We start from the raw sequence: 22,933 nt of genomic DNA on the forward strand, positions 1-22,933 counted from the left end.
ACCTCAGAAATACTATAGGGCAGTTCTACTCTGTACAGTAGGATCACTATGAGTCAGAATCAACCCAGTGGCATTGAGTTTGGTTGGTTTTTGTTTTTTGGTATATGGAAATCTATTTTATAATAAAAGTGTACTCAAAGCATGGAAAGAGACAAACATTTCAATAGTGTTTAGACAAATGGGGCGGGGAGGACACTGCCTCACACTATGTGGGGCCTGGGGGAGGCAAGTGGTTTGCAGCTGGCTGCCAACTGAAAGGTTGGCAGTTCAAACATACCCAGTGGCCCTAAGGAAGAAAAGACCTGGTAGTCTCCTATAAAGATTATAGTCAAGAAAACCTATGGTGCAATTCTACTCTGTAACACATGGGATTGCCATGAGAGAGGTAATCAAGGTGCTATAAAGTAATAAAAGACTGGTTTAAACCTAGGAATATAGGTGTAACCACAAAGAAAGTTAACAAACCTACTTATCAAAATAGAGAAGGCATAATGTCTCAGTAAACACAAAATTGACAAAAACAAAAAAAAAATTCAGAAACAAAAGAAATTTAGCACAGGAGACTAAAAGGAACAAAGGAAATGTCAGCACCACAAAAAAAAGCACTATAAAATGACAGCGGTAAACTCACAATATCAGTAATTACACTGAACGTAAATGCCTTAAATGCAACCATAAAGAGACAGTGACAAAAAGGATTAAAAAAAAAAAAAAAATCAAAACGTTGTCTACAAGACACACACCTTAGAAACACAGACATAAATATATTAAAAACCAAAGGATGGAAAAAAGTTATATCAAGCAAACAGCAACCAAAAACAGCAGGAGTAGCAAAACTAATCTCAGATAAAATAGACTTTAAAACAAAAGCTACTAAAAAGTCAAAGAAGGACATTATACAACTATTAAAGGGACAATCCAATATGAAGACATAACCATAATAAATATCTATGCACCCAACGACAGGTCTCCAAAATACATAAAATGAACTCTGACAGCACTGAATAGAGAAACTGACGCTTCCACAATAATAGTAGAATTCAACACACTACTCTTGGTAAAGGACAGAACATCTAGAAAGAAATTCAGCAAAGATACAGAAGACCTAGATTAAAGCCCACAATCAACCAAACTGACCTCTACTCAAAAGCAGCAAAGTACACATTATTTTCCTACACACGTGGAAGGTTTTCCAGAATAGAACACATCTTAGGCCACAAAGCAACTTGCAACAAAATCCAAAACACTGAAATAATACAAAGTATCTTCCCTGATCACAATGGAATAAAAGTAGAAATTAATAACAGGAAGAGCAAGGAAGAAAAATCGAGTACACCGAAACTGAGTAACACCCTGCTTAAAAACCACTGAGGAACAGAAGAAATCACAGGTGGAATCAAAAATTCCTAGAATGAAAACGCATCACAGCAAAACCTTTGGAACACAGCAAAGGCAGTGCTCAGAGGTCAATTTATATCAATACATGCACACATCAAAAAAGAAACGGGCAAAATCAAAACATTAGCTACACAACTCAAACAAATAGGAAGAGAATAGCAAAAGCAGCCTGCAGTCACCAGAAAAAAGGAAATAAAGATCAGAGCAGAAATAAATGAAATAGAGAATAGAAAACCAATACAAACAATCAACAAAACCAGAAGTTCGTTCTTTGAAAGGATCAACAAAATCAACAAACCACTGGCCAAACTGACAAAAGAAAAACAGGAAAGGATCCAAATAACAACTGAAAAAATGAAATGGAGCACGTTAAAACAGACCCAAACAAACAAAAAAAGGATCTAACAGAGCGCTACGTAAAATTATACAACAAATTTGAAAACTTAGAGGAAACGGGACAAACTAGAAACACACTACCTACCCAAACAAACACAAACTTAAGTCGAAAATCTGACCGGACCCATAATAACAGAAGAGATTGAAAAGGTAATAAAAAAAAAAAAAAAACTTCCAACACAGGACATCTAGGTCAACTGGCACAACAAAGATTACTAAGAAAATGTTCTACATCCTATCTTAGTGAGTTGTGTCTGGATCTTAAAAGCTTGCGAGCAGGAGGCAGGCCCAAGATGGCAGAATAGAAAGATGCTTCTGGTGAGCCCTCTTACAACAAAGACCCAAAAAAACAAGTGAAAAGAATATATTTATGACAAGCTAGGAGCCCTGAACATCAAAGGCAAGCTTAGAAAATGAACTGAGAGGCAGGAGGAGGAAGAGACATTTCAGAAGCCTAGAGCAGTTGCCGGACCTGAATCGCCGGGACCCATCAGGTGCCATTCCTGGGAGCAGGTGCAGTGGGCTGGTACTAGCATTCAGCAGCAGTTTCCTCAGGGACAAGCAGCCAGCCACACGGCCTATTCACACCTCCAAAACCAGAAAAAAACTGCGCACTTGGCAAAAGCTAAGTATGTGCGTATACTTTACCATGCCCCCACCCCAAAGACAGTGTCAGTGCCTGTTGATTTCCCTGGGCCTGAGATAGGCCCTATTGACCGCCTAGAGCCATCTTACCAGCCTTAGAGAAGGAATAAATTTACAACTGGGGGGAAAGATAATTTGCCAGCTGAACTAACCTGGAGAGCTCACGACAGAAGCAGCTCCTTCCAGGCATAAACGGTCCATGGACTTTGAGTACCTTTCCTTTCTGCATGGACCTGTGAGGGCCTATTTCAGGACAATAGGCACTTATTGGCAGAGTACAACTGTTTCAGCTGTGCAGTGGAGAGGTGGGTATTTGATGTTTGATATTACATTGCCTATTAAAGAGGGTCCTCACCTACCCACATCAGGGGCCTACGGACTGGTGGCTCCACTCAGTTCACTCAGCCGCCTGCGACAGGGGTCCAAGGATAACTGGTAACTCCCATTCCTTACAATGAAAGACACTGGGTGCCCATGAAATGTCTGCAGAACCCGCTCACCTGTATGCTCTAGGGAACAGGGACACGTTTTCCTCAGAGACACTTGGAGGACGATTTTCAGGCCCCTGCCTTGTTCAGAGCATGACACCCTGCTGCAACCACATACTGGTACCTACAACAATCACCCCCACCCCTCTAAAACTGTAGGACAGAGCCCATACCACACACTAAATGATCAGCTACCTGGAAACCTGAGCTGAATTCACACAACAAAAGTGAATAGACTCCTAGACGGATATACCTGATAAGAGCTCTAGACATCTGGGGACAGGACGTCAGACTCCAAAGGCGAAAATAATCAACTAGACAATGAAGCAACCCATTTGGGCATATCAAAACAAAACAAAGCAAGAAGCTATGACACAACAAGCAAACATAAAGGAAAACTAATACAATAACTTATACATGGCTCGGGGACAACAGTCAATGTGAAGTCACATAAAGAAACAGCATGATTGCCTCAAAAAGCTCTCAGAACAAAGACTCAAGGGGTGTTCTAGATGAAAGTGTATTCCTGGAATTACCACAGGCAGAATAAAAAAGATTAACATACACAACCCTTCAAGACATCAGGAAGGAAATCAGGCAATATACAGAACAAGTGAAGGAACACACAGATAAAGCAATTGAAGAAATTAAAAAGATTATTCAGAAACATAACGAAAAACTGAATAAGCTGGAAAAATCCACAGACACACAGCAATCAGAAATTCAGAAGAGTAAAAAAAATTACAGTAGACAACGCAAAAGAAACTCAGAGGAGCAGAATTGAGCAACTGGAAGGCAGAACGGGTGAGCTTGGAGATAAAGCACTTAGCAACAATATATTTGAAGAAAAATCAGATAAAAGAATTAAAAAAAATAAAGAAAACTTCAGAATCAAGTGAGACTCTATCAAGAGAAATAACCTACAAGTGACTGCAGTACCACAACAGGGAGGGATGACAGAAAATACAGAGAAAATAGTTGAGGATGTGTTGGCAGAAAACTTCCCTGACATCGTGAAAGATGATAAGATATTTATCCAAGACGCTCATCGAACTCCACAAACGGTATATTCTGAAAGAAAGTCACCAAGACATATTATACTCAAACTTGCCAAAACCAAAGATAAAGAGAGCACTTTAATAGAAGCAAGGGATAAACGAAGAGTCACCCACAAAGGAGAGTCAATAAGAATAAGCTCGGACTACTCGGCAGAAACCATGCTGGCAAGAAGGCAATAAGATGACTTTTATAACAAATTCAAGGAAAAAAATTGCCAGCCAAGAATCATATATCCAGCAAAACTGTCTCTCAAAGACGAAGGTGAAATCAGGACATTTCAAGGTAAAAAGGAGTTTAGGGAATTCGTAAAAACCAAACCAAAACTAAAAGAAATACTACAGGGAGTTCTCTGGTTAGAAAATCAATACCATCAGGTGTCAAGCCAAGGCTAGAACACTAGACAGGGCAATCAGATGTCAACCCAGACAGGGAAATCACAAAAATAAATCAAGATACAAAAATGCTCAAAACAGGGAAACAATGATGTTATTATGTAAAAGACAAGATTAAAACAATAAAGAGGGACATAGAAAAGTACTCATAGATCTTTCATATGGACAGGAAGACAAAGCGATACAAAGAACAAAAGTTAGGCTTAAATTTAGAAAAATAACAGTAAATAATGAGGTAACCACAAAGGAGACAAACCACCTACACATCAAAATAAAATACAAGAAAAAATAGAGACTCAGCAGAAACAAAATCAACGACAACGAATGTGAAGAAAAAACAATGTATAATTTACACAGCACATAAAACTAAGTGGGAAAAAAAAACTGTCGACACACAAAAAAAGATATCAAAATGATAGCACTAAGCTCAAACCCATCGAAAATTACACTGTATGTAAATGGACTAAATGCACCAATAAAGAGACAGAGACTGTTAGAATGCATTAAAGAACACGATCCATCTATATGCTACCTACAAGAGACAAATCTTAGACTTAGAGACACAAACAAACTAAAAATCAAAGGATGTAAAAAAATATATCAAGCAAAGAACAAATCAAAAAAAGGGCAGGAGTGGCAATATTAATTTCTAACAAAATAGACTTTAAAGTTAAATCTATCATAAAAGATAAGGAAGGACACTATATAATGATTAAAGGGACAATATACCAAGAGGATATAGCCATATTAAATATTTACGCACGAGCAGGGCTGTAATGTACACAAAACAAACTCCATCAGCACTGAAAAGTGAAATAGAGAAGATGGCAGAATAGACATATGCTTCCTGTTACAACAAAGACCTGAAAAAACAAGTGGAGCGAGAATATTTAAGACAAGCTCAGAGGCCGGAACATCAAAGGCAAGGTTACAAAACGAACTGAGGGACAAGAGGAATGGCAGGGCCAAACTGACGAAGGAAAAACAGGAGAGGAAGCAAATAACCCGAATAAGAAATGAGATGGGTGATATTTCAACAGACCCAACGGAAATTAAAAGAATCATATCAGATTACGATTAAAAATTGTACTCAAACAAACTTGAAAACCTAAAAGAAATGGACGAATTCCTAGAAACATACTACCTAACTAAACTAACACAAACAGAGGTGGAACAACTAAATACACCCGTAACAAAAGTAGAGATTGAAAAGGTAATCAAAAAAGTCCCAACCAAAAAAAAAGCCCTGGCCTGAACAGCTTCACTGCAGAGTTCTACCAAACTTTCAGAGAAGAGTTAACACTGCTACTACTAAAGGTATTTCAAAACATAGAAAAGGATGGAAAATCCCTGATACCAAAACCAGATAAAGACACCATAAAAAAAAAAAAAAAATTACAAACCTATGTCTCTCCTGAACTTAGATGCAAAAACCCTCAACAAAATTCTAGCCAATAAAATTCAACAACATATCAAAGAAATAATTCACCATGACCAAGTGGGATTCATACCAGGTATGCAGGGATAGTTCAACATTAGAAAAGCAATTAATGTAATCTTTTTTTATCATATAAATAAAACAAAAGACAAGAATCACATGATTTTATCAATTGATGCAGAAAAGACATTTGACAAACTTCAACACCCATTCATGACAAAAACTCTCAGTAAAATAGGAAAAGAAGGAAAATTCCTCAACATAAAAAGGGCATTTATACAAAGCCAAAAGCCAACATCATCCTAAATGGAGAGATTCTGAAAGCATTCCCCTTGAGATTGGGAACCAGACAAGGATGCCCTTTACTACCGCTCTTATTCAACATTGTGCTGGAGGTCGTAGCCAGAGCAATTAGGCTAGAAAAAAAAATAAAGGGTATCCAGATCGGTAAGGAAGAAGTAAAATTCTCTCTATTTGCAGATAACATGATCTTATACACAGAAAACTCTAAGGAATCCTCAAAAAAAACTACTGAAACTAATAGAAGAGTTCGACAGAGTATCAGGGTATAAGATAAACATAGAAAAATCACTTGGATTCCTCTACAGCAAAAAAAAGAACGCCGAAGAAGAAATCACCAAATCAACTCCATTTACAGCAGCCCCCAAGACAATAAAATACTTTGGAATCAATCTTACCAGAGATGTAAAAGACTTATACAAAGAAAACTATAAAACACTTCTGCAAGAAATCAAAAGAGACCTACATAAGTGGAAAAACATACCTTGCTCATGGATAGCAAGACTTAACATTGTAAAAATGTTTATTCTACCAAAAGCGATCTATAGATTTAGTGGAATTCCAATCCAAATTCCAATGACATTTTTTAATGAGATGGAGAAATAAATCACCAACTTCATATGGAAAAGAAAGAGGCTCCGGATAAGTAAAGCATCACTGAAAAAGAAGAACAAAGTGGGAAGCCTCACTCTACCTGATTTTAGAACCTAATATACCACCACAGTAGTCAAAACAGCCTAGTACTGGTACAACAACAGATACATAGACCAATGGAACAGAATTGAGAATCCAGACCTAAATCCATCCACATATGAGCAGTTGACATTTAACAAATGCCCCAAATCCATTAAACAGGGGGAAAGACAGTCTTTTTAACAAATGGTGCTGGCATAACTGGATATCCATCTGCAAAGAAATGAAACAAGACCCATACCTCACACCATGCACAAAAACTACCTCAAAATGGATCAAGACCTAAATATAAAACCTAAAAGGATAAATATCATGGAAGAAAAAATAGGGACGACATTAGGAGCCCTAATACATGGCATAAACAGTATATAAAACATTGCTAACAATGCACAAGAAAAAGTATATAACCGGGAGCTCCTAAAATCAAACACCAATGGTCATCCAAAGACTTCACCTTAAGAGTATAAAGATTACCTACAAACTGGGAAAAAGTTTTTAGCTATGACATTTCCAGTCAGCACCTGATCTCTAAAATCTAAATGATACTGCAAAAACTCAACTACAAAAAGACTAATAACCCAATTAAAAAATGGGCATAAGATATGAACAGACACTTCACTATACAAGACATTCAGGTAGCTAACAGATACATGAGGAAATGCTCGCCATCATCAGCCATTAGAAAAATGCAAATCAAAAATACAATGAGATTGCATCTCACTCCAACAAGGCTGGCATTAATCCAAAAAACACAAAGTAAGAAATGTTGGAGAGGCTGTGGAGAGACTGGAACACTTACACACTGCTGGTGGGAATGTAACATGGTACAGCCACTTTGGAAATCAATTTGGCACTTCCTTAAAAAGCTAGACATAGAACTACCATATGATCCAGCCATCCCATTCCTTCGAATATATACTAGAGAAATAAGAGCCTTTACATGAACAGACATATGCACACCCATGTTCATTGCAGCACTGTTTATAACAGCAAAAAGATGGAAGAAACCAAGGGGCCCATCAATGGATGAACGGATATATAAACTATGGTATAGTCACACAACTGAATACTACGCATCGATAAAGAACAGTGAGGAATCCGTGAAACTTTTCATAACATGGAGGAATCTGGAAGGCATTAGGCTGAACGAAATTAGTCAGTTGCAAAAGGACAAATATTATATAAGACCACTATGATAAGAACTCAGAGAAGAAAATATTCTTTGATGGTTATGGGGGGGGAGGAAGGGGGAGTGGAAGAGGGGTATTCATTAATTAGATAGTGGATAAGAACTACTTTAGGTGAAGGGAAAGACAACATACAATACAGGTGAGGTCAGCACAACTGGACTAAACCAAAAGCAAACAAGTCTCCTGAATAAACTGAATGCTTCGAAGGCGAGCATAGCAGGGGCAGGGGTTTGAGGACCATGGTTTCAGGGGACATATAAGTCAATCGGCATAATAAAATCTATTAAGAAAACATTCTGCATCCCACTTTGGGGAATGGCGCCTGTGGTCTTCAACACTAGCAAGCGGCCATCTACGGTACATCAATTTTTCTCAACCCACCTGGACCAAAGGAGAATGAAGAACACCAAGGACACAAGGTAATTACGAGCCCAAGAGACAAAAAGGGCCATATAAACCTGAAAATACATCAGCCTGAGACCTGAAGAACTAGATGGTGCCTGGCCATAACCAATGACTGCCCTGACAGGGAACACAACAGAGAACCCCTGAGGGAGCAGGAGAGCAGTAGGACGTAGACCCCAAATTCTCATAAAAAGACTAGACTTAATGGTCTGACCGAGACTAGAAGGACCCCAGTGGTCATGGCCTCCAGACCTTCTGTTAGCCCAGGACAGGAACCATTCCCAAAGCCAACTCTTCAGACAGGGATTGGACTGGACAATGGGGTAGAAAAAGATGCTGGTGAAGAATGGGCTTCTTGGATGAAGCAGACACTTGAGACTATTTTGGCATCTCTTATCTGGAGGGGAGATGAGACACTAGAGGGGTTTAGAAGCTGGCGGAATGGACACAAAAAGATAGAGTGGACGGAATGAGCGGGGTGCCTCATTAGGGGAGAGCAATTAAAAAAAAAAATTTTTTTTTTTTTTTTTTTTTTAGTAAGGTGTATATAAATTTTTGTATCAGAGACTGACTTGATTTGTAAACTTTCACTTAAATCACAATAAAAATTAAAAAAAAAAAAAAGCTTTCGAGCAGCCATCTAAGATGCATCAGTTGACCCCATTCCACTTGGAATGAAGAAGAATGAAGAACATCAAAGACACAAAGACTTCAAAGACACCAGAGACTCTACCAGCCTGAGACCAGAAGAACTACATGGTGCCTGGCTACCACCAATGACAACCCTGACTGCCCTGACAGGGAACACAAAAGAGAGTCCCGGATGGAGCAGAGGAAAAGTGTGGAATAGAACTCAAGTTCACATAAAAAGACTAGATTTAATGGTCTGACAGAGACTGGAGGAATCCCCAAAACTATGGCCCCTGGATGCTCTGTTAACTCAGAACTGAAACCTTTCCCAAAGACCACTCTTCAGAAAAAGATTAGATAGGATTATAAAACAAATAAATAATACATGCAAGTAGTGTGCTCCTTAGTTGAATCAGATACCAAAAACAGAAACCAAACCCGTTGTTGTCGAGTCGAATCTGACTCATAGCGACCCTATAGGACAGAGCAGAACTGCCCCATAGTGTTTCCAAGGAGTGCCTGGTGGATTTGAACTGCAGGCCCTTTGGTTAGCAGCCGTAGTTCTTACCCATTCAATCACACACACGAGGTCAAATGGGCAGCTCCTGTCCAGAGGGAGGATGAGAAGGCAGGAAGGGAAAAGGATAAGTAAAGTACTAACAAAGAAGAAGAAGAAATTAAGAGGACTCGCGATACCTGACCTCAGAACCTACTATAGAGCTACAATAGTCAAAACAGCCTGGTACTGGTACAATGACAGACATTTTGATTGATGGAACAGAATTGAGAATCCTGATGTAAATTCATCAACTTAAGGTAACCTGATCTTCGACAAAGGCCCAAAGTCCATCAAATGGGGAAAAGATAGTCTTTTTAACAAATGGTGCTGGCAAAACCGGATGTCCATCTGCAAAAAAAAAAAAAAAACGAAACAGGACCTATACCTCACACCATACACAAAACTAATTCAAAATGGATCAAACACCTAAATACAAAACCACAAACTATAAAGTCATAGAAGAAAAAATTGGGTCAATGCTACTAGTAACGGCACAAACAGGATACACCATAAAGAACAATACACAAACACTAGAAGATAAGCTGGATAACTGGGATCTTCTAAAAATTAAACACTTAGGCACATCAAAAGACTTCACCAAAGGAGTAAAAAGAGAACCTACAGACTGGGAAAAAACTTTTAGCTATGACAAATTCAACAGAGGTCTAATCTCTAAAATCTTGGAAAATCCAACACCTCTACAACAAAAAGACAAATAATCCAATTACAAAATGGACAAAGGATATTAACAGACACTTCACCAAAGAAGATATTCAGGCAGCTAACAGACACAAGAAGAAATGCTCGTGATTTCTAGCCACTGTGGAAATGCAAATTAAAACTACAAGGAGATACCATCTCACACTGACATTACTGGCAGGAATTTAAAAAAACAGAAAATAACAAAAGTTGGAGAGGCCGCAGGGAGAATGGACCTCTTTTGCACTGCTGGTGTGAATGCAAAATGGTACAACAATTTTGGAAAATGATATGGCATTTCCTCAAAAAGGTAGAAAGAGAAATACCATACGATCCAGCAATCTCCTAAAAACATATCCTAGAGAAATAAGAGCAATCACACGAATAGACATATACACACCTATGTTTATTGCGGCATTATTTAAAATAGCAAAAAGGTGGAAACAGCCTAGGTGCCCATCAGCACATGAATGCATAAACAAACTATGGGACATATGCACAGTGGAATGCTACACAACAATAAAGAACAACAGTGAATCTGCGAAACATCTCACAACATGGATGAATCTGGGGAGCATTATGCTGAGTGAAATAATTCAATCACAAAAGGACAAATACTGTATGAGACCACTATTATAAAAACTCATAAAATGGTTTATACACAAAAAGAAATAATCTTTGATGGTTATGAGGGAGGGCAAGTGGGGATAGGGCAAAATACTAAATAGACAATAGATAAGCGCTAACTTTGGTGAAGGATGAGACAGTACACAGTACCGGGGAAGCCAGCACAACTTTGTACAAGGCAAGGTCAATGGAAGCTTCACAGACACATACAAACTCCCTGAGGGACCGAATTACTGGGCTGAGGGCTGGGGACCATGGTCTCGGGGGACATCTAGCTCAACTGGAATAACACAGTTTATAAAGAAAATGGTCTACATTCTACTTGGATTAATACCACTTGGGGTCTTAAGAGCCTGTGAGCAGCCACCTAAGATATTACACTGGTTTTACCCTGTCTGGAGCAAGAAAGAATAAAAGAAAACTGAAGATGCAAGGGAAAGATTACCCAAAGAACTAACGGACCACAAGTACCACAGCCTTCACCAGACTGAGTCCAGCACAACTAGGTGGTGCCTGGCTACCACCACCGGCTGCCCTCACACGGATCACGGTGTGGATCCCAGACAGACCTGGAGAAAAATGCACAACAAAATTCTAACATACACACACAAAAGACCAGACTTACTGGTCTGACAGAGACTGGAGAAACTCTGAGAGTATGGCCCCCGACACCCTTTTAACTCAGTAATGAAGTCACTCCTGAGGTTGACCCTTCAGCCAAAGATTAGACAGGCCCATGAGACTAAATGGGCACATCAGCCCAGGGGCAAGGACGAGAGGCAGGAGGGAACAGGAAACCTGGTAATGGGGAACCCAAGGTGGAGAAGGGGACAGTGTTGACATGTCCTGGGGTAAAACAATTATGTGTATTAATTGCTTAATGAGAAATTAATTGGCTCTGTAAACCTTCATCTAAAGTACAATAAAATAAATAGATAACTATTTTTTAAAAACTTAAAAATAAAAAGTACCTTCACTGCAGTAATTACTATGTTGGGGAAAAAAATGGAAACATGGGAAAATCGTTAGGTTATCTATAGTACATCAATAACAATGAGATAGATACAGTAATAGTTCTCATACTTCAATATGCATTAAAATACACCTAATAACCTAGTTAAAATGCCCATTATCACCAACCACAAAGATTCTGCCTTAAAACACCCCCCCCCAAAAAAAAAATTCTGCCTGAGTAGACCAGAAACTGTGTTTAAGAATCTCATTTGTAATAATCCAAAAGATTTTGATAAAGATGGCTATGCTGGTCAATCTTTGAAAGACTGATCTGTACTGGAAGACATATTAAGTCAGAAAACCAATTTGTAGAACATTATGTATTCCACAATCCCCTTTACGTTTTTTTTAAAACTCTATTTGTAGATCTAAACGATGCATAAAGGATGGATTGCAGTAAACTCATGAAAAAGTCTGGGAGAATAATTAAATTCCTAACAGTGGAGATTTTGGGGAAAGGATATGAGATCTTTGGGGATGCAAAGTGAAAGGAGACTGTCATGGATTGAATTACATCCCCCTAAATATGTGTGTACCTCAACTTGGTTAGGCCATGATTCCCAGTATTCTGTGATTGTTCTCCATTTAGTGATTGTAATTTTATGTTAAAGAGAATTACGGTGGGATTGTAACACCCTTACGCAGTTCGCATTCCTGATCCAATGTAAAGGGAGTTTCCCTGGAGTGTGGCTTGGACCACCTTTTATCTCTCAAGAGATAAAAAGGAAAGGGAAGCAAGCATAGAGTTGGGGACCTCATACCAACAAGAAAGTGGCTGAGGGAGCAGAGCACATACTTCGGACCTGAGGTTCCTGCACTGAGATGCTTCCAGACCAAGGGAAGACTGACGATGCATCACGAGGGCCTTCCTCCCGAGTGGATAGAGAGAGAAGAAAGCCTTCCGCTGGAGCTGGCACCCTAAATTCGAACTTCTAACCTACTGGACTGTGAGAGGATAAACTCCTCTTTATTAAAGCCATCCACTTGTGGTATTTCTGGTATAGCAGCACTAGGTAGCTGAGACAAAGACTTTCACAGTTTATAAACTTCTGTAGCATTTGATTTTTCCTTTTTTGCACCAAGAATATAGATAAGAATTACCTGTATAATGTTAAGAATATAAAAAGGTAAAATAAATTTTAAAGTCCTAAGTTACTATTTGTTTCCCAGATGAAGACTTCCTTTTATAGATTATCATCTAATAACATGAGAAGCTGTTGGTATTTCCTACTGCCTTCACTCAAGACATTCTTGTTTGCTTTTCTGAAGCAAGTATATATGTATGCTTTCATACATCTTTTGTGCTGTATCATAATAGTTCCCACTAAAGGAAATTGCCTCCCTATGATACCAGGTCTCACTCTCCTCACTAATATTCAGAGTGAAAATTCTTAGGGATGAATTTTGACACTACGACCACGAACACATTGGTTAAGCAGGGCGGACCCATGTAGGTGGTGAGAACTGTTTCTTTTCTGTGATTTTCCAAGGGGAAACCACTGACGGATTACAAACACTGGGAGTCTTTTCCATAAAGCCATGAGAGCATTTGGGAGCATGAGACCTCAGTCACTAGACCTGGCTAGGGGGGCCTTATGACTAATGACTTCAACTAGGATTACCTTTTGTCTACAGCAGACAAGTTAACTAACGAAATGGAACTTTACTAAGGCATTTATTATTACACAAAGCTAATTAAACAGTAATTACACAAAGATTTCTCTGTTAACCAGGAAACAGTTACTATGTATTTTACATTTTGATACCACAACATAAATTAAAAAAAAAAATACAGGTGGGGCAAAGATGGCAGAATAGCAAGATGCTTCCTGCAATTCCTCTTACAACAAACACCCGAAAAAACAAGTGAAACAATTATATTTATGACAACCTAAGAGCCCTCAACATCAAAGGCAAAGTTAGAAAATGGACTGAGCGGCAGGGGAAGGGAGAGACGGTTCAGAAGCAGAGAGTGGTTATGGGACCTGAATCACCAGGAGCCCTCAGGCACCATTCCCAGGAGCAGCTGCGATGGGCTGGTGGTAGTGTTCAGCCGCAGTTTCCTCAGGGTGAAGCAGGCAGCTGTACGGCCTACTCACACCTCTGGAACCAGAGAATAACGGCGCTCTCAGCAAAACCTAAATACTTGTATAAATATTTCACTGTGGCCCCGGCCTCCAAGCCGGCTTCAGTGGCTGTTGATTTCCCTGGGCCTCGTATAGGCCGTATTGAGTGTCTGGAGCCATCCTCTCGGCATTGGAGTAGTAATACATTCACAACCGTGGGAGCTCAGGACAGAAGTGGCTCCTGTACAGGCATAAACAGTCCATGGGCTATAAAAACCCTTCCCCTGGCATGGACTTGTGTGGGCCTATTTCAGGAGAATAGGCCCTTGTTGGCCGACTGCAACCATTTCAGCTGTGCCGTGAAGAGGTGGGTGTTTGATACATGACACTGCTTTGCTTATTAAATAGGGTCCTCACCTACCAACATCAGGGACCTAAGGACTGGTGGCTCCACTCAGGTCACCCAGCCACCCACAACAGGGGTCCAAGGATAACTGGTACCTCCTAGTCCTTACTAACAAAAGCATTGGGTGCTCATGGTCTCTCTGCAGAACCCACCCACCTGTACGCTCTAGGAAACAGGGATGCGCTTTCCTCACGGACTTTCGGGGGAAAGTTCTCAGCCCCCTGCCTTATTCAGAGCAGGACCCCCTACTGCAACCAGATACTGGTACCTACACCAATCATCCCTGCTCCTCTAAGACTGGAGGAAAGACCCTGTACCACACACTTGACACTCAGCTATTTAGACACCTGAGTTGAATTCATAGAAGAAAAGTGAATGTACTCCTAGACTGATATACCTGATAAAAGGTCTAGTGAACTGGTGACAGGAAGTCAGAGCTTCAAAGGTGAAAATAATCAAACTAGCTCCCTCAAGTGACCCATTTGGGCATATCAAAACAAAACAAAGCAAGAAGCTATGATACAGTAAGCGAACATAAACTAATACAGTAACTTATACATGGCTCAAAGACAACAATCAAAATCAAGTCACATAAAGAAGCAGACCACGATGCCTCAACAAGCTCTCAAAACAAAGAATCAATGGATCTTCTGGATAAAGATGCCTTCCTGGAATTACCAGATGCATAATTAAAAAGATTAATGTACAGAACTCTTCAAGACATCAGGAACAAAATTAGGTAGATCGGGCAATACACAGAACAAGCCAAGAACACACAGATAAAGTATTAGAAGAGATTAAAAAGGATTTTCAGGAACATAATGAAAAATTTAATGAGCTGCAAGAATACAGAGAGATAGCAATCAGAAATTCAGAAGATTAACAATAAAATTACAGAATTAGACAACTCAATAGAAAGTCATAAGAACAGAATTAAGCAACCGGAAGGCAAAATTGGTGAGCTTGAAAATAAAGCACTTGAAAAAAATATAATGGAAGAAAAATCAGATAAAAGATTTAAAAAAATGAAGAAATCTTAAGAATCATATGGGACTCTATCAAGAGAAATAACCTACAAGTGATTGGAGAATAAGAACACAGAAGGATAACAGAAAATAGAGAGAATTGTTGAAGATTTGTTGGCAGAAAACTTCCCTGATATTGTGAAAAATGAGAAAATATCTATCCAAGATGCTCAGGGAACTCCACATAAGGTAGATGTTAAAAGAAAATCACAACCAAAGATAAAGAGAGAATTTTAAAAGCAGCCAGGGATGAAACAAAAAGTCACCTACAAAGGAGAGTCAATAAGATTAAGCTTGGACTACTCAGCAGAAACCATGCAGGCAAGAAGGTAATGAGATGACTCATGTAAAGCATTTAAGGAAACAAATTGCCAGCCAAGAATCATATATCCAGCAAAACTGTCTCTCAAATATGAAGGTGAATTAGGACATTTCCAGATAAACAGAAGTTTAGGGAATTCGTAAAAACCTAACCAAAACTACAAAAATTACTAAAAGGAGTTCTTTGGTTAGAAGATCAATAATATCAGGTATCAAACAAAGACTAGTACACTGGATAGAGCAATCAGATGTCAAACCAAACAGGGAAATCACAAAAATAAATCAAGATAAAAAATCACTCACAACAAGGAAACAGCAATATTATTATGTAAAAGAAGATAACATTAAAACAATAAAGAAGAACTAAGAAATGTAGTCACAACGCTTTCATATGGAGAGGAAGACAAGGCGATACAAAGAAATAAAAGTTAGGTTGAAGTTCAGAAAAATAAGGGTAAAAATTAAGGTAACCACAAAGAAGACTAAACATGCTACTCATCAAAATAAACTACAAAAAAAAAAAGAAAATAGAGACTCAGCTGAAACAAAATCAACCACAAAGAATAAGAGAAAAAGACAACACATAAACTACTCAGCACAAAAAAATAAGTGGGCAAAAGAAATTGTCGACAACACACAAAAAAAGACATGAAAATGACAGCACTGAACTCATACCTATCCATAAAAAAAAAAAAAAAAAATTACACTGAATGTAAATGGAATAAATGCACCAATAAAGAGACAGAGAGTGGTAGAATGGATAAAAAAACATGATCTGTCGATACACTGCCTACAAGAGACACACCTTAGACTTAGACACACAAACTAAAACTCAAAGGATGGAAAAAATATATCAAGCAAACAACAATCAAAAAAGACAATACTAATTTCTGACAAAACAGACTTTAAAGTTAAATCCACCACAAAGGATAAGAAAGGACACTATACAATGATTAAAGGGACAATATACCCAGAGGGTATAACCATATTAAATATTTATCACCCACTGACAGGACTGCAAGATACATAAAACAAACTCTAATAGCACTGAAAATTGAGATAGACAGCTCCACAATAAGAGTAGGAGAAGACTTCAACACACTACTTTTGGTGAAGGACAGGACACCCAGAAAGAAGCTCAATAAAGACACGGAAGATCTAAATGCCACAATAAACCAACTTGAACTCCTGGACATATACAGAACACTCCACCCAACAGCAGTCAAGTACACTTTCTTTTCTAGTACACATTGGAACATTCTCTAGAATAGACCACATATTAGGTCATAAAGCAAGCCTTAGCAAAATCCAAACCACTGAAATACTACAAAGCATCTTCTCTGACCATAAGGCTACGAAAGTAGAAATCAAAAACAGAAAATGCAGGGAAAACAAATCAAACACTTGGAAACTGAACAATACTCTGCTCAAAAGCAACTAGGATATAGAAGACATGAAGGATGAAATAAAGAAATTCATAGAATCCAATGAGAATGAAAACACTTCCTATCAGAACATTTGGGACACAGTAAAAGCAGTGCTCGGGTCAATTTATATCAAGAAATGCACACATACAAAAAGACGAAAGGGCCAAAATCAAAGAATTAACCCTACAACTTGAACAATTAGAAAGACAGCAACAAAAGAAAACCTCAGGTACCAGAAGAAAGCAAATAATAAAAATTAGAGCAGAGTTAAATGAAACAGAAAAACAACTGAAAGAATTAACAAGACCAAAAGCTTGTTCTTTGAAAAAAATGATAAACCACTGGCCAAATTGACAAAAGAAAAACAGGAGAGGAAACAAATAACCCGAAAAAGAAGTGAGATGGGCGACATTACAACAGATCCAACTGAAATTAAAAAAATCATATCAGATTACTATGAGAAATTATACTCTAACAAATTAAAAAACCTGGAAGAAATGGATGAATTCCTGGAAACTCACTACTTATCTGAACTAAAGGAGAGCAAGAACAACTAAATAGACCCATAATAAAAGAAGAGAATGAAAAGGTAATCAAGATACTCCCAACAAAAAAAATGCCCTGGCCAGGATGTCTTCACTACAGAGTTCTACCAAATTTTCAGAAAAAAATTAACACCACTACTACTAAAGATATTTCAGAGCATAGAAAAGGATAGAATACTCCCAAACTCATTCTATGAAGCCAGCGTAATCCTGATACCAAAACCAGGTAAAAAAAAATGACAAAAAAACAAAAAGAAAATTACAAACCTATATCGCTCATGAACTTAGACGCAAAAATCCTCAACAAAATTCTAGCCAATAGAATTCAACAACATATCAAAAAAATAATTCATACCAAAAGAGTAAAAAGACCACCTACAGACCGGGAAAGAATTTTCAGCTATGACATCTCAGACCAGCGCCTGATCTCTAAAATCTACATGATTCTGTCAAAACTCAACCACAAAAAGACAAACAACCCAATCAAGAAGTGGGCAAAGGATATGAACACACATTTCACTAAAGAAGATATTCAGGCAGCCAACAGATACATGAGAAAATGCTCTCGATCATTAGCCATTAGAGAAATGCAAATTAAAACTACGATGAGATTCTATCTCACACCAACTAGGCTGGCATTAATCCAAAAAACACAAAATAATACATGTTGGAGAGGCTGCGGAGAGATTGGAACTCTTATACACTGCTGGTGGGAACGTAAAATGGTACAACCACTTTGGAAATCTATCTGGCGTTATCTTAAACAGTTAGAAATAGAACTACCATACGACCCAGAAATCCCACTTCTCGGAATATACCCTAGAGACACAAGAGCCTTCACACAAACAGATATATGCACACCCATGTTTATTGCAGCTCTGTTTACAATAGCAAAAGTCTGGAAGCAACCAAGGTTACCATCAACGGATGAATGGGTAAATAAATTGTGGTATATTCACACAATGGAATACTACGCATCGATAAAGAACAGTGACGAATCTGTGAAACATTTCATAACATGGAGGAACCTGGAAAGCATTATGCTGAGCGAAATTAGTCAGAGGCAAAAGGACAAATATTGTATAAGACCACTATTATAAGATCTTGAGAAATAGTAAAAACTGAGAAGAACACATACTTTTGTGGTTACGAAGGGGGGAGGGAGGGAGGGTGGGAGAGGGGTTTTTTATTGATTAATCAGTAGATAAGAACTGCTTTGGGTGAAGGGAAAGACAACACTCAATACATGGAAGGTCAGCTCAATTGGACTGGACCAAAAGCAAAGAAGTTTCCGGGATAAAATGAATGCTTCAAAGGTCAGCGGAGCAGGGGCGGGGGTCTGGGGAACATGGTTTGAGGGGACTTCTAAGTCAATTGGCAAAATAATTCTATTATGAAAACATTCTGCATCCCACTTTGAAATGTGGCGTCTGGGGTCTTAAATGCTAACAAGCTGCCATCTAAGATACATCAATCGGTCTCAACCCACCTGGAGCAAAGGAAAATGAAGAACACCAAGGTCACACGACAACTAAGAGCCCAAGGGACAGAAAGGGCCACATGAACCAGAGACCTACATCATCTTGAGACCAGAAGAACTAGTTGGTGCCCGGCCACAATCGATGACTGCCCTGACAGGGAGCACAACAGAGAACTCCTGCGGGAGCAGGAGATCAGTGGGATGCAGACCCCAAATTCTCATAAAAAGACCAAACTTAATGGTCTGACTGAGACTAGAGGAATCCCGGCGGCCATGCTCCCCAGACCTTCTGTTGGCACAGGACGGGAACCATCCCCGAAGACAACTCATCAGACATGAAAGGGACTGGTCAGCGGGTGGGAGAGAGATGCTGATGAAGAGTGAGCTAATTATATCAGGTGGTCACTTGAGAGTGTGTTGGCAACTCTTGTCTGGAGGGGGGATAGGAGGATAGAGAGAGAGGGAAGCTGGCAAAATTGTCACGAAAGGAGAGACTGAAAGGGCTGACTCAATAGGGGGAGAGCAAGTGGGAGTAAGGAGTAAGATGTATGTAAACTTACATGTGACAGACTGATTGGATTTGTAAATGTTCACTTGAAACTTAATAAAAGTTAAAAAAATAATAATAATAGTAATTCACCATGACCAACTGGGATTTGTACCAGTATGTAGGGATGGTTCAACACTAGAAAAACAATGTAATCAATCATACAAATAAAACAAAAGACAAGAATCACATGATTTTATCAATTGATGCAGAAAACGTATTTGACAAAGTTCAACACCCACTGATGATAAAAACTCTCAGCAAATTAGGAATAGAAGGAAAATTCTTCGACATAATAAAGGGCATTTATACAAAGCCAACAGCCAACATCATTCGAAATGGAGAGGGTCTGAAAGCATTCCCCTTGGGATCAGGAACCAGACAAGGATGTCCTTTATCACTACACTTATTCAACATTGTGTTCGAGGTCCTAGCCAGAGCAATTAGGCTAGATAAAGAAGAAATAAACAGCATCCAGGCCAGCAAGGAAGACATAAAAGTATCTCTATTTGCAGATGACATGATCTTATACACAGAAAACCCTAAGGAATCCTCCGGAAAACTACTGGAACTAATAGAAGAGTTCAGCAGAGTATCAGGATACAAGACAAACATACAAAAATCAGTTGGATTCCTCTACACCAACAAAAAGAACACTGAAGAAGAAATCACCAAATCACCAAGAAGATAAAATACTTAAGAATAAGTCTTACCAGAGATGTAAAAGACTTATACAAAGAAAACTATAAAGCACTACTGCAAGAAACCAAAACAGACCTACATAAGTGGAAAAACATACCTTGCTCATGGATAGGAAGACATAACATTGTAAAAAATGTCTATTCTTCCAAAAAAGCCATCTATAAATACAATGCAATTCCAATCCAAATTCAAACAGCATTTTTTAATGAGATGGAGAAACAAATTACCAACTTCATATGGAAGGGAATGAGGCCCTGGATAAGTAAAGCATTACTGAAAAAGAAGAAGAAAGTGGGAGGCCTCACTCTACCTGATTTTAGAACATATTATACTGCCACAGTAGTCCAAACAGCCTGGTGCTGGTACAAAAACAGATACATATAGACCAATGGAACAGAATTGAGAATCCAGACATAAATCCATCCACATATGAGCAGTTGATATTTGACAAAGGCCCAAAGTCAGTTAAATGAGGAAAAGACAGTCTGTTTAACAAACGGTGCTGGCATAACTGGATATCCATCTGCAAAAAAATGAAACAAGACCCATACCTCATACCACACACAAAAACTAACTCAAAATGGATCAAAGACCGAAATATAAAATCTGAAATGATAAAGATCATGGAAGAGAAAATAGGGACAATGCTAGGAGCCCTGCTGCATGGCTTAAACAGTATATTGCTAACAATGCAGAAGAAAAACTAGATAACTGGGAGCTCCTAAAAACCAAACACCTATACTCATTCAAAGACTTCACCTAAAGAGTAAAAAGATTACCTACAGACTGGGAAGAAGTTTTTAGGTATGACATTTCCAATCAGCTCCTGATCTCTAAAATCTACATGATACCACAAAAACTCAACTAAAAAAAGACAAATAACCCAATTAAAAAATGGGCATAAGATATGAATAGACACTTCACTAAAGAAGACATTCAGGTAGCTAGCAGATACATGAGGAAATGCTCACGACCATTAGCCATTAGAGAAATGCAAATCAAAACTACAATGAGATTCCATCTCATACCAACAAGGCTGGCATTTATCCAAAAAACACAAAATAATATATGTTGGAGAGGTTGTGGAGAGACTGGAACACTTCTACACTGCTGGTGGGAATGTAAACTGGTACAACCACTTTGGAATTCGATTTGGTGCTTCCTTAAAAAGCTAGAAATAGAACTACCATATGATCCAGCAATCCCACTCCTTGGAATATATCCTAGAGAAATAAGAGCCTTTACACAAACAGATATATGCACACCCATGTTCATTGCAGCACTGTTCACAATAGCAAAAAGATGGAAGCAACCAAGGTGCCCATCAACGGATGAATGGATAAATAAATTATGGTATATTCACACAATGGAATACTATGCATCGATAAAGAACAGTGAGGAATCTGTGAAACATTTCATAACATGGAGGAATCTGGAAGGCATTATGCTGAGTGAAATCTGTCAGTTGCAAAAGGACAAATATTGTATAAGACCACTATTATAAGAACTCCAGAAACAGTTGTCTAAACAAGGAAGAAAATATTCCTTGATGGTTAAGAGAAGGGGGAGAGACGAAGGGAGGGAGGAAGGGAAGAAGGAAGGGAGGGAGGGAGTGAGTGAGAGAGAGGTGTTCACTAATTAGATAATAGATAATAACTATTTTAGGTGAAGGGAAAGACAATACACAGTACAGGAGAGGTCAGCACAACTGGACTAAATCAAAAACAAAGACGTTTCCTGAATAAATTGAACACTTCGAAAGCCAGCACAGCAGGGGCGGAGGTTTGGGAACCATGGTTTCGGGGGATATCTAAATCAATTGGCACAATAAAATCTATTAAGAAAACATTCTGCATCCCACTTTGGGGAGTGGAGTCTGGGGTCTTAAACACTAGCAAGTGGCCATCTAAGATGCATCAATTGGTCTCAACCCACTTGGAGCAAAGGAGAATGAAGAACACCAAGGACACAAGGTAAATATGAGCCCAAGAGACAGAAAGGACCACATAAACCAGATACTACATCACCCTGAGACCAGTAGAACCAGATGGTGCCTGGCTACAACCAATGACTGCCCTGACAGGGAACATAACAGAGAACCCCTAAGGGAGCAGGAGAGCAGTGGGATGCAGGCCCCAAATTCTTGTAAAAAGACCAGACTTAATGGTCTGACTGAGACTAGAAGGACGCTGGAGGTCATGGTCCCCAGACCTTCTGTTAGCCCAAGACAGGAACCATTCCCAAAGCCAACTCTTCAGACAGGGATTGGACTGGATAATGGAATAGAAAATGATACTGGTGAGGAGTGAGCTTCTTGGATCAAGTAGACACGTGAGACTATGTTGGCATCTCATTGTCTGCAGGGGAGATGAAAGGGCAGTGGGGGTCAGAAGCTTGCTGAATGGACATGAAAACAGCAAGTGGATGGAAGGATTGTACTGTCTCATTAAAAAAAAAAAAAAAAAAAAATTTTTTATTTTT

At 38.8% G+C, this 22,933-nt stretch overlaps 1 protein-coding gene across 1 annotated transcript in view; it reads right to left on the minus strand.

Annotated features, from left to right (window-relative positions):
• Positions 1-22,933, minus strand: part of NECTIN3 (nectin cell adhesion molecule 3) — a 199,875-nt gene that overhangs the window by 74,761 nt on the left and 102,181 nt on the right. The window lies entirely within an intron of this gene.

Source organism: Loxodonta africana, chromosome 20 (genome assembly GCF_030014295.1).
Source record: "Loxodonta africana isolate mLoxAfr1 chromosome 20, mLoxAfr1.hap2, whole genome shotgun sequence".
Lineage (NCBI taxonomy): Eukaryota > Metazoa > Chordata > Mammalia > Proboscidea > Elephantidae > Loxodonta > Loxodonta africana.